The 14,308-nt window shown below is 38.9% G+C and overlaps 2 long non-coding RNA genes across 2 annotated transcripts; both read left to right on the top strand.

Moving 5' to 3' along the window:
* The first annotated feature begins 1,938 nt into the window (after positions 1–1,938).
* Positions 1,939–7,562, top strand: LOC131335934 (uncharacterized). The gene is made up of 3 exons (XR_009202684.1): positions 1,939–1,991; positions 7,096–7,456; positions 7,492–7,562. It is a non-coding gene; the product is annotated as an uncharacterized LOC131335934 (long non-coding RNA).
* Positions 7,563–11,081: 3,519 nt separating this feature from the next.
* Positions 11,082–12,229, top strand: LOC131335932 (uncharacterized). Its single transcript, XR_009202682.1, has 2 exons — positions 11,082–11,528; positions 11,749–12,229. It is a non-coding gene; the product is annotated as an uncharacterized LOC131335932 (long non-coding RNA).
* The last annotated feature ends 2,079 nt before the right edge of the window (positions 12,230–14,308 follow it).

Genomic DNA, 14,308 nt, shown 5'->3' with positions numbered 1-14,308 from the left:
CACATTAATATGAACTTACCGTATTAAAGTACGACAATGACTTTAATATTTACTCCCTTTTTAATCAAAAATACAAGGGAATGACTTCAGTATATCCCTTCAAAAAAGAAACACCATAACTTTTGGCATAACCAAACTATTACAAGCATAACCAAAATCAATTATATGTATAACCAAGGCATGCCAAAAGTTACGGTGTCTCCAAAAGGAGGGGAGACACCGAAGTCATCCGTTTCACAATCGACAATTTTATAACTTGTAGGAGAGAAACTTATTGAGGGCTCCGCACAATCTCACCCGTCCGTTTCGCAATCGACGATCGAGATATGTTTTTAAACTATTACCTGTAATAAATATTTCTTATCGTTAATAATTTATCTTCAATCTGAATCGTCCAAATCACTTTTGGACGGTCGACCAAGATAGGCCTCCATAAACTTTATTTACGGGGAGGTCGATGCATTGATGAATAAAGTTGCAAATTAGGTCCTCCATTGAATTGATTTCCCTAAGTAGTACATACCTAGCCCCTTTTTATAGGACAGATGGAACTACTCCATTAAGTACTAGCCACCAGGTAGAAATATGTACTACATGAGTTCCACTAAGGTCTAGGTGTGAATTTTTTCACCCCCACTATGGGTACACCAAAACTCAGGGGTGGACCCACTTGGAACACGTGGGGTCACGTGTCCCCATACCTTTTTAAAAAAATACGATTTTGTGTGTGTATATATTTATATATGTCAACCACGCGCATGGGTTAATTGATTGGTGCAGTGGTAAAGTACTAGTTTTGCGAACATGAGCTTGTGAGTTCGAGTCCCCCATTCCCATTAGTTTTTTTCTTTTTTCAAATCTTGGCAGTACGTTTTTGTGTTTGAGTCACCCCATTCCCATTAGTTTTTTTTTTCGTTTTTCAAAATCTTGGCAATACGCTCCAACTTTTCTAACCAAGGTTTCCCTCACGTCTCCGATTATTTGTATAGAGCAAAATATAAATTCGCACATTGCATTTGGCAAATCTCTTTGCGCGCCCCCCGACCCATCTCCGCCCGACCCCACCCCCAGACCAAAATACCCCCGGCAATAATTCAACCCATGGCATTTTCTTATTTTTTTATTTATTTACATAATAACTTTTATATCTTTTTTCATTTTTATTTATTTAATATTATTTAAGTGTTTCAATTTTCAATCCGGTTGAATCAATGCAAAGATCTTGTTTTTTTTATCATTTTGTCTTCAATGATCATAATGAATTTTTAGTTTGAAGGCCTTTCAACAAGTACCCTAAGACTTATTATTTAGTTTCAGGTCTCTCTTAGGGTGCTCATTGAAAGGCCTTAGAGCCAAAAATTCATTACAACCATTTAGGATGAAATGATAAGAAAAATAAGATCTTTGCGCCGGTTCAAACGAATTAAAAATCGGAACGCTTATTTTTTTACTCTTTGTATGTATTTTTAAATTATTTAATATTATACCCGGCAATAATTCAACCCACGGCATTTTCTTATTTCTTATTTATTTACTTAATAACTTTTATATCTTTTTTCATTTTTATTTATTTAATATTATTTTAAGTGTTTCAATTTTCAATTCGCTTGAATCGATGCAAAGATCTTATTTTTTTTTATCATTTTGTCTTCAATGGTCATAATGAATTTTTGGCTCGAAAACCTTTCAACAAGTACCCTAAGGCTTATTATTTAGTTTTAGGTTTCTCTTAGAGTACTTATTGAAAGGCTTTAGAGCAAAAAATTTATTACGACCATTTAGGATGAAATGATAAGAAAAATAAGATCTTCGTACCTGTTCAAACGAATTAAAAATTGAAACACTTATTTTTTTACGCTTTATATGTATTTTTAAATCATTTAATATTATATACGTGAGTAAATTTCTTTATGTTATTGAAATTTTACTCTTATTTTTTTACTCTTATTAAAATTTTGTAATTCTTTTATGTTATTGAATTTATTAATTTTGTATTTATTTATATCTTTTATCTAATTTATTTCTAACCACTTATTCAGATTTCCTTTTATCTTCTTATCTTCAACTATAACCACTCATTTAGATTTCCTTTTTATTTTCAATTACAACCACACATTCAGATTTTTTTGTTATCTTCTTATCTTTAACTATAACCATTCATTCATCACCCCTTATCCTTATATATCCAGCATTATCCTTCCAAAATCACCATCTTCTTCGCATTACCTCCATCTCCTTGCTTATCCCTCCAACATCACCATTTTTCCATCATCTATCTCTCTCTCCCTTCCTCTGTCACGGCTCCTCCCTCCTTTTCCACACCGGTTCGTAAAACATGGAAGAACATTATGGATAACTATAACTTGTCATTTTCAGATAGTTGGTCCGTTGAGAATGATGTTCTTAGTGGGGAGGGCGTCTTCCATAATTTTCGTGACTATAAACCCGGATTCACAACTGACCAGGTTAGTTATTACTGTTGTTCTTATGCATATTAGTTATTTAATTTAAAGGTACAGAAATTATGCATATTAGATTGGATCATGTTGCACTTATACATATTCTTTTTTTCTTGCTTATAGATTTTTCAAAGTAGAGACGACATGGTAGCTTGGGTGTGAAGAGTCGGTAAAGAAAATGGTATTGTTGTTGTTATTAAGAAATCTGCTAGTTTAATTGGTGGCAAGCTGCCAAAGTGCATTCTTAGTTGTGAAAGAAGTGGAAAGTATAGATCGGCACAGAATGCAGTTGAAGGGCAATCCTCGCAAAAGAATACTGGGACAAAAAAATGCGAGTGCCCATTTGAGCTGCAAGGTATACCAATACCTCCAGCGGGTGTCATGTGGGGTGTAATGGTTGAATGTGGTCTCCATAACCATGAAACAGCAGAATATTTTGATGGGCATGAGTACCCGTCAAGGCTAACACTAGAGGAGAAAGAAATTGTGCGCGACATGGCGGACAACACAGCGCCTCGTGAAATTCTTAGTGTTTTAAAGGAAAAAAATCCGTTAAACACTATATGTGCCCAAAGCATATACAACCTCAAATATTCAGATAACATAGTAAAACGAGACGGTCTAAGTCCTACTCAGTTTGTCTTGAATCAACTAATACAGAAAAGATACCTCAATGAATATCGTACAAATCCATACACCAACGAAATCACTGATATTGTTTGGGTTCATCCTCAAAGCCTAGACTTATTTGTGAACTTTCCGTCAGTATTGGTCATTGATGCCACATACAAGACCAACGAGTACCGGTTACCACTATTGGAGGTTGTGGGTATCACATCCACAATGTGCACTTACTCTCTCATATTTGCACATCTTACAAATGAGAGGGTAGAGAACTTGACATGGGCCCTGAGTACCTTAAAGAAATGGATGCTTGGAAGGGGGGCATTGTTGCCATCAGTGTTTATTACAGATCGAGATTTGGCGCTTCTTAGCGCCATTGAAGCATGTTTCCCCTCGGCACGTCACATTCTTTGCATTTGGCACATCAACCAATGCATAATAAAGCACTGCAGAGGGGTCCTTGGTCCGTCGTTTAACGACTTTAACATGTCATGACACTCGCTTATTAATTCTACGACCGAAGCGTCTTTCAATCAAAAGTGGAATGCCATGTGCGATGACTATAAACAACACCCGCAGCTCTTACAATACCTTTTCAATATATGGTTAATGCCGTACAGAGATAGGTTTGTGGCAGCATGGATAAATACGTGTACGCATCTCGGAAGCAATTCAAGTCAGATGTATAGTTACTTTATGCATTGTTACCTTTACTATTTCAATTACGTACATTATTCTACCACTCTAAAGAATATTTCTGTAACTTTCGTATTTAAACACAATTCATTATTATATTACAAGGCAGAGTCCACACATGCAAGGCTGAAGCTATATTTGGGGGGTACTATATCATCCTTACAACAAGCTTTTAAGAAAATAGACAAGATGTTGAAAAATCAGTTCGGGGACATTCGGAGGTCATTTCAGAGATCTATCAACATCCCCCGCCATTGGCAAATAAATTACGAACTTTTTCAACAAGTAAGAACTCGCATTTCATTAGAGGCAATGAAGCTCATCAATGTTCAACTACAATGCGCTGAAGATGCATCCTACCTCCAGTTCCAGTTGTGCGACTATACAATAAAAATTACGCACGGATTGCCATGCAGACATGATCTTGCATATTACCATTGGTACTCTATGCCAATTCCGATTCAGAGTATCCACGATCATTGGACTAAGTTGTCCATGCATGCGCCCATTGTGAATGACGAGGGAGAACGACCGGACAGAACATATGAAGTTATAGACAGATTACGTGGGATGGATCAATCAACGCGAGAGCACATATTAGATAGGATTATCGATATGACGGATCCATCTTAGAGCACAGTTCGAGGCCCAGCTTATAACACGGCTCATAGAGGTCGACCTACTGGTAGAGAGGAGCAAAGTGGACGACGCATTCCTTCCTTTACAGAAGCATCGACTTCATCATCTAGGGTCGAATCTAGGAGACGTGGGAGGGGCGAGGGAGTTCGCAAAACTCAAGCGAACCGTGCCGAATTTTCAGTTCCATCCATCCCTACCGACTACATTCAGCATTTACCTCGAGCTTATCAGCATTACATTTCTCACATTAATGACGTCCGAGGTGACGGTCATTGTGGATTTAGGGCGATAGCCGCTCATATAGGGTATGGTGAAGATTGTTGGGCTCAAGTTCGAAGAGATCTCATTAATGAGATTGAACAAAATAAGGATCAATACGATGCGCTATATCCATAAATAGGTTGGGCAGACCACCTAATACGGTCTTTAAATTACTTTGAAGATTCGGCACCAGATGAGTATTGGATGGACGCTATGAGTATGGGAGTTGTCATCGCTTCGGCGTACAACCTTGTTCTTGTGGGCACGCGCCCCAGAAATTCTATTTGAAAAATCGGGCGCGGCCCCTTTTTTTGTTGGAAGAGCGCGGCGAAACGCCTCGATTCAGAGTCGCCACTCGGGTTTTAGCGGTGAGAGCACCCAAGGAACCGAACTCGAAAACTGTGGGCACGCGCCCCAAAAATGCTCGATTGGGTCCATTTTAAAAGATTGGGCGCGGCCCCTTTTTGAAAAGCGCGACGAAACGCTTCGATTCAGAGTCGCCACTAGGGTTTTAGCGGTGAAAGCACCCAAGGAACCGAACTCGAAAACGTTTGCCACGTTTGTTTGATTTTGAAAAGGCTTGTAGACTGGACCGTCGTCACCTTCGATATCTGAGGTTCGGGAGCCATGTTACGAGAGGGGAAGGGTTTTATGGCACCCCTCTCGCCCAATCCGGAGATCGGTCTCTACTCGGGCATTTCATGAAAACCTTTGCATTTTTCTCTCATTTTATCATTTTTTAGCCAGTTAGGGCGGGGGAACAGTTAATGGGGATGAAAGCGGTAACAAATTGCAGTTTATGTGACAAAATGCTTATGAATGATTTGATTGCGATGCTAAGTATAGATTGAGAACAAGCACTGAGCATCCCGAGCAAACTGCAGTACGCCGTCACAAGGTGACGTGAGCAGATTTTGCCAGCATGCACTGGTCGAGCCACTGCATGGTGATACAACCCGCGCACGCCACATATAAACTGGCGTACTCCACTTGTTGGATCTCTCAGTCTTTGTTTGCAACCCTCTGGGCTCTGGAAAAGGACCAGCGCACACCCAGGGCAAACCACACAGTTTAATATAGCAGAATATACACAGTCACAAGCAAAAATGAATGGCTTTAGGCCATGAAAGAAAGCAGAACATCCCAAAACAGTGTGGGACAGAAGATAGGCCTAGCTTACGCTTCAGATGCAAGGGCCAGTCACTGGACCCAGAAGCCTACTGCCGTACGCCAGTATATTACTGCCGTACGCCACTTTGCCTTTGATCCCAATGTTTGGCTTTGCATCATCTGGGTTCTGGAACATGACCAGAAGGATCCCAGAGGCCTTTACATGACAGAAATGAACAAGACAGGATGCCACCACTAAACAGTTCTAAATATGGAAAGCAGTAAACTGGTTATTAGCATGCTAAGGTGATCGACAGAAAGATAAAACAAAAGGAATGACGATCCATGATCCCCACGCCAGTTGTGCCCATACTGCCATGACTGGCGTACGGCCTTTGTAAACTGGCGTGCGCCATGTATCATCACATACGATAGCTGTATTTTATCTATTTAAGGCCAGGACTAGTATTATCTACTAGCCTGGGCCTTACTGACCCCCCTCAGGAGTTGAAAACAGAAAAGAACACAAAGGTGGTATACCTCTTAGTATTGTGGTTTGGTGGTTGTTTTAGAACTTGAGGGTTGAAGATGGTGGCCTATTGATGACTGGGTTCCAGCAGGATGTGTGGAAGTGTATGACCTTTTCTTCTCTTTCAATGGATGAAAGGAGATAGAAAGCTTGAAGAAAGGAGAAGAAGAGAGATGGCACCTTCTTAATGTGGCTAACCCTTTGTGAACTTGGTAACCCTTTGCAAGAGTGTGAGAGGGGAGTATATATAGAGGGGGAGTGACTGAGATCAGTTTGGTCTAGGGCCTTGTTTGGCTGGTTGGAGGAGGAAGGGAGCCTCTCATGCATTAAATGCATGGGACTTGCCTTGATGGGGGTTGTAGGAGAGAGAGGGAACGGGCCTGGACGATATAATCATCAGGGGCTACTGTGGCCGACGTCAGGGTGGCACAAAAGTCCCGCCCAAGTGGCTGAATAAAGTTGATTTGACTGGAATTGACTGGCGTGCGCCACATATGAACCTGCGTGCGCCAATTATAACTGGGTCAACGGTCGATGACTGACACGTGGCAGCTAACTGGCGTACGCCTCCAATACACTGGCGTGTGCCAGTTGGGTTTTGCTGGGGCCGTTTGGCTCTGGTTTGAAAGGTTTGAAATGGGTTTGAAAAGAGGTTTGGGACGCTCAAAGCTCAAACACACCATTAACCTCAGACTGTTCTCGACCAAAATCATCATCGGGGAAATAAAAGATCGACAAATAACGTTATCTGGACAGTCCAGAATGGGGTGTCTACAGTTCTGCATACATTTGATGGGCTTCCTTCAGATTGTTTTACTCACTTCCCATTGAGATCCCCTCCAGTTCTAGTCCAAGAGCGCATTGAAATAGCTATTGCCCGTGTTGGGAACAATCACTTTGTGCAACTTTTCTTGCAGTCTCATTACCCTGTACCACCCTTCCCAATATGGTGGTGGAACAATGCATCAGACCAAGCTAAAAGATGGGCTGCTCGTTATACAACACGAATTAGTTTGTGACAAGAAATAATGGATACAAGACCAAGAGGGACAGGAGCAGAATTTGGTGGAAACATTGATTAGAAATTGAATTTTCATGTATTTTCAATCTTCGATGAAATTAGTACAAGTTATGTTTGGTTTGATTAATTAACATTAGTACAAGTTATGTTAGTATAAGTTATATTTTAATTATTCATTTATTAATTAAAATTATAGTAAGAAGTCTTTTAAAAGTAAAACAAAAAACTACTAAAAGTAAAACAAAAAAAAGCTAATAAAAGTTTAAAAAAAAACCAATAACAGTAATTAAAGTTTTTTATAAGTAAACAAAAAAAATTAGAAAAAAATTAAAACAGTAATTAAAGTCTTTTAAAAGTATAAAAAAATTAGTAAAAGTAAAAAAAAATAAAACAGTAATTATTTACTTTTAAAAGTAAAACAAAAAAAAAAACTAGCCAAAGTGGAAAAAAAAAAAAAACTGAAAAAGAAGTGGCGGGGGGGGGGGGGGGGTGTTTGTCAGGGGGTGCAAGAAGAGGGCCTCTTGCATTTGTATACTTTTGATCCCCAAAACTTGTACTCGTAGAGTTAATAATAGAAAAATAGACGATGAACATGTGATAATTTTATTTTAACGCATATAATCGAGGTGCGCAAATTGCCCAAGTAGCTGGTTAATAAAATACATACCGTTACATGGTTAAATGGTTAAATTACCATGACACTACATGATAAATTACCATGACGATTACAATGAGAACACGATAAATATCCCATGATTCGAACAAATATGTCATGGTAAACGGTTCAAATATGGCTAAATAACCATCAAAACAACTTTCAAAAAAATCCATCTCGTTACAAGGAAAAACAATGCCTATTTAATTTCCAAGAAAAGGAACTCAACATTGACAATACCAATCGGAAACCCACAAGGATGTAAGGTCGAGTGGAAGCAGCAAGGCGGCAATGGTACTGCTTCTGATGAAACCGTCGCCGAGCGCGGTGAATATGGACCAGATCTTTGATCCGATTGTGTCTCTGGGAAGCAGAAGGGTGCAAGGCAGGCACGGTGTGAGTTCTTTGGATAATTCGACATTGATGATGGAGGAAGCGTGGGAGAGACTGAAGAAGTCGATCGTGTACTTCAAAGGAAGGTTGGTTGGTACTCAGGCCGCTCTCGGTCCCAGCGCTGAGGCTATCAATTACAATCAGGTAAAAGTATTTTTCGTTCGTAAACATGTCGCGTGAGATGAATATCTGTGAGGATTAGTAGAATATTGAAGGATTGATGATTGATCTGAACGCCGAGGAAGAGGAACGCCGGCGATAGTGTCGGGACCGTCGGTGAGGATGAAGATGATAGTTTAGTGCTAAGGGACGGACATGATCGAGCCTCGAAATTGATTGTGAACATGCCGTAGCGAAGCGATTGTCTGGAAGGAATGGATCTGGGTGCGGCAGGGAGAGGGGTTTTTGGTGGAACAAGATGATGGGGAGGAGGGAATTTATGGGGGAGGAATTTTTGGGATTGAGGGAGGAATTTTTGGAATTGGACTGTTAACTGTTAAGATTTCATCCTAAAATTCGGTTCTATAATATATATATATATATATATATATATATATATATATATATATATATATGGTATTGTAAATGTAAATGTAAAGAGTAAGGGTAATTTTGATCCCCAAAACTTGTACTCGTAGAGTTAATAATAGAAAAATAGACGATGAACATGTGATAATTTTATTTTAACGCATATAATCGAGGTGCGCAAATTACCCAAGTAGCTGGTTAATAAAATACATACCGTTACATGGTTAAATGGTTAAATTACCATGACACTACATGATAAATTACCATGACGATTACAATGAGAACACGATAAATATCCCATGATTCGAACAAATATGTCATGTTAAACGGTTCAAATATGGCTAAATAACCATCAAAACAACTTTCAAAAAAATCCATCTCGTTACAAGGAAAAACAATGCCTATTTAATTTCCAAGAAAAGGAACTCAACATTGACAATACCAATCGGAAACCCACAAGGATGTAAGGTCGAGTGGAAGCAGCAAGGCGGCAATGGTACTGCTTCTGATGAAACCGTCGCCGAGCGTGGTGAATATGGACCAGATCTTTGATCCGATTGTGTCTCTGGGAAGCAGAAGGGTGCAAGGCAGGCACGGTGTGAGTTCTTTGGATAATTCGACATTGATGATGGAGGAAGCGTGGGAGAGACTGAAGAAGTCGATCGTGTACTTCAAAGGAAGGTTGGTTGGTACTCTGGCCGCTCGCGGTCCCAGCGCTGAGGCTATCAATTACAATCAGGTAAAAGTATTTTTCGTTCGTAAACATGTCGCGTGAGATGAATATCTGTGAGGATTAGTAGAATATTGAAGGATTGATGATTGATCTGAATGCCGAGGAAGAGGAACGCCGGCGATAGTGCCGGGACCGTCGGTGAGGATGAAGATGATAGTTTAGTGCTAAGGGATGGACATGATCGGGCCTCGAAATTGATTGTGAACATGCCGTAGCGAAGCGATTGTCTGGAAGGAATGGATCTGGGTGCGGCAGGGAGAGGGGTTTTTGGTGGAACAAGATGATGGGGAGGAGGGAATTTATGGGGGAGGAATTTTTGGGATTGAGGGAGGAATTTTTGGAATTGGACTGTTAACTGTTAAGATTTCATCCTAAAATTCGGTTCTATAATATATATATATATATATGGTATTGTAAATGTAAATGTAAAGAGTAAGGGTAATTTTTGTACAAAAAATGAGTTGAGGATGGAAACATAACACTTTAAAATGATCGGGATGGATTTCTAAGTTAGAAGGGCTCTGAGGATGATTCTTTAAGTCTCCCTAAAAAAGATGTAAAAATTTTAAAATGCAAAAAGACGGTTTGTCAAGAAGGAAGGTAGAAATCATTGGGATTTGGTGATCTACACATTCGAAAATTTGAGATCATCCTATTGTTTCTCACTTAATTGGAGGATTGTGATATGAAACCGAATCCCTTTAATTTAGGAGTCAAGAATATTTATCTAGGACTGTGGTATTCATTTGAATCCCTTTAATTTAGGAATCAAACAAGCAAAGGGATAACAAGGGTATTTCACACACTAAGAGGATGAAAACATAAGCATGAAAAAAGGGCGGGATGAATTCTTACATGGCATAGATAAAGAGGATGGATATTTAAATATTCCTTTTTACATTCGTCTTAGTCCTTCTCCATCATTTTTCCGCAATGGCAATCTTTGCATGATAAGTTGACCACATCTTTACATTTTTTCTTCATTGTTTGAGTTGGCCAACCAGACAACAAAAAATCACATTTTTCATTGATCTTATTACACGGAACATGGCTAAAATTTTTGGAATTCAAATCAACGAGGTTTGCCGAAAATTGCGGGATGGGATGGAAAAAATTATGTTTTGATCCCTTCTCGGGTGTTAATATATATATATATATATATATAATAGGGGCATTGTTGGTATTAAAAAAAACAGGGATGAAAACATAACAGTTCAAAAAGTGAAGAATGAATACTTAAATTGAATGAGGAATGAGGATGGAAATGAGGGATTAATGTGATAACCCATACCTCTTATAAAAAAAAAATTCAAATTTGAGATTATCGATTTTTATTTTGAAATTTTGTTGTCGTGGTTAAACTCATAATAATTTTTACAGTATACGATTAATTTTTGGTATTTTTCTGATAGCGAAGTCCGGACGTTGCAACCAATCGGGAACCGGTTACACACGGTCGGCAAGATATATTTCCTAGCTAAGATTTCCTGTGGCAACGGCCACATTTAATTTTGTCTACTGAATAATTGGTTTGAGTCAGAAGATAGGATGAGAATGCCTATAGATGGGTCTCCCATATTCAATTGAATCAATTCTGTCTGAAGATTGTCTAAAATCTCAAATTTATAAACCCATTTTCTCTGGCACGAAGCCTCCTCACTAGCAATTACGTTTCTCTCTCCACTCTCATTATCACTTCCTCTCTTCAGTAAAACTCACCTATCCTCTCCCTTTGTCTCATCCAAAAAAAAAAAAACCACCATTACCATCTTTTCCGTTTCCTTCGCCGTCGTACGATTCCACCTGATCAGCCATCTCCGTCCCTGGTGAACACTAAACCTTCGACAACCCCCATCCTGGCAGTTCACTCTTTTCCTTAGGTAACTATTTCTCTCTCAGTTTGTGTTTTCTAAATCTAGCATTAAGGAAACAAGAAAATGGAAATAGAAAACACCCGCCATGGCCGTTGAAGCACACCACCACCTCACTGGCCCATTTATTTTATATATATCATAATGGGTTTTGGTTTTAGTTTTCTAGGAACTGGGTTCAGTTTCAAATAGGTATTAAATGGGTAATTACCTTTGTGACCCGAAACAGGTTCCAACGTTAATAATTAAGTTTGTACGTGTGTTAGCTTGTGGTTCACGCTACAGAGGTGAGTTACGAATATACCCTGGTTACATAACTTTTATGAAATGCTTTTAAATTGCATTTATTGAATGTATAGATATAAAAGGATGAGTTTACGAAAATAGACGTCTTGTACGGAAGCGTCATATTGCATAATGAGCATAATTTGAGATGATATTTCAAGATGAGCATGGGATGAGTTTTAAAAGAAAGAACGAAATGATTTACTGTGTTGAAACATCTGGGTGATGATTTGGCGCCCAAAGTGATAAAGGATGTAGCCGGGTATCCTATGGACTTGATATCATTTCCCAAAAGGCGGGGTCGTTCCCCCAAACAGTTGCTGGTGTTCCACCCGTTAAAGATGTATAATTCGACAGTAACGGTTTGCAGTTTCGAGCCTGAAAACTTGCATTTAATTTATTATTGAACAAATTCCTTTGAGATATTACCGTGTTTTATTTGAAGAGCATATTATTCCCATGTGAAATATGTAACCTTGGTATGTCGTAATTCTCACTGAATTGGTTTTGTTTTTATGAAACCCTTTCAGGAAATCAGGGTTAAGAGTGATACTATTGTCGAGTGATGTATTATGGTGATTGCAGTTGCCGTCATTATTCTTCAATAAACTGGATTTGGAATTTGTAATACAGGATTGTGAGACTGGTGTGTTTTAATTTCATTTGGTGACACCATCTGGCCACAGGTTTGTAATTAATGCTGTTAGGCGAATATGTATTTGATTTGCACGTAAATCAGCTCTGGAGTATTTAAATAAAATTAATGCTTCTTGTTTTGATAAAGTTTTACATACATATCTTAAGGTGAAGGCCTCGGGTGATTTTTATTTCGCTGGCCGGTCATAGATTCCACTAATATGGTCTGGGTCGTGATAATTAAACCAACGTACTAAAAGAAATCTGTTTTCTACAGTAAAACAACCAATATCATAACAAATTGATCAAAGCGTGCTAGGTACTTAGCCCTACAACATTCATCACTTATTTGTTGACATATAGTACTACTTACAAAACGCTAGTAGGAGTCGTTGACAAGTTCTGCTTATTTACTACGTACTACTCCTAGTAATTAACTTGTACTACTCCCACAAATGATCACCGTAAATGGAGCCCTGTCCACTACGGACATCCACTCGAGTTCTGCAGCCATAGTTGACTATTAATCAAATCAAACCCAACATTAGTAGTTTTCTGTTGGTACATTCCATACGTGCTCAATTGATGAGGGGTTCTACGCATCGCGAGGCAGTGGAGACCAAATTAATGCTCCATTTAACCAAACATTGTTGTCTCTCAGTGAGAATGGACAGTGAGTGAACAGAAATACTATTTCTGAAACCTTGGTGATATCTTCGTATCAAAGTTTCCAAATGACATCAGCATAAGGTTCTTGGTCTTGGTCACGCATGCAGTCTTTGATGGCATCAAGCAATTTGTCGCACACTTCCGAAAACAGAAGAGTAAATGTGGTTCCTTTGTCGATAATGAAGCCCGTTTCTTCACCGTTATCATCTATTCCGAGGAAAAAATCCTCCGAAACATTAAGTCGCACGTCTCCAACACTAATACCGTCAAGGGCATTGGAGAATACCAATTGCAATACAACGTGTGTTGACAATTGGACCACTCAAAAAGCCAGATCCTGTTACCAAAATGGTTTCAACAAACTCTTTGATCAGAGTTCGGATAATCATCATCAAAAGCCATTTCTTAGACTTTTCAGGCAGCAAATGAGACAGAGGAAAAACAAACAACGTAGGGCCCGGAGGCCGGGTGACTAATCCCAAAGATTGACTCCCTGGTGTTGCACCCAAAGCCCAGCCCGATGATTGGGACACCTGCTGTGACATCCATTGGAATTCCTTACAGAACTACATCATTTACGGTATCAATTGCCAAAGGCAACAATATCTAACATTAAAATACTACTTTTTGCCTAAAGAAACTAAAGTTAACAACCGTCAGACCCCACAGAAACCGTGGACAAAATTCCATCAGCAACATAAAAACCAAAAACCAAAAAAGAAATAAAAAACAGAAACTTAAAAACCAAGATCTTCCACCCACAAAATGTAGCCCTTATCTCCGCAACAGATTGAAGAACATATTCCACTGCAACACATTTCTCTTCATCGAGCTTTGATTGAAGAGTTTGCCCGATAAAACTATGCAAACCCCGATTTGTGCCGAAATTACTCGCGCAAAGTGTGCCTGAGATACAGTTGTTGGAAGAGTAGCAGTTTGATTGTTTAGTTGGATAAAATTTCACTTGACCTCAAATTTTTTTTTTGGCTTGGTACAAAATGGCTAGCTAGAACCCATTCCCGTTTATACTACTTCGTGGAAAACTCTAGTACAAAGATATTTTCATAATGAATAAGCTTTGAGATAATTTTAGAATTACACATGTGACTAATTCGCACAAAAAATACTAGATATTTCACAAGTATATTCTAAAGCTAGATATTTTCAGGTGCCAAAAAACTGTAGCATGCCCAGTTTGG

Source organism: Rhododendron vialii, chromosome 8a (assembly GCF_030253575.1).
Source record: "Rhododendron vialii isolate Sample 1 chromosome 8a, ASM3025357v1".
Classification (NCBI taxonomy): domain Eukaryota; kingdom Viridiplantae; phylum Streptophyta; class Magnoliopsida; order Ericales; family Ericaceae; genus Rhododendron; species Rhododendron vialii.
This window is presented reverse-complemented; position numbering and strand designations above follow the sequence as displayed.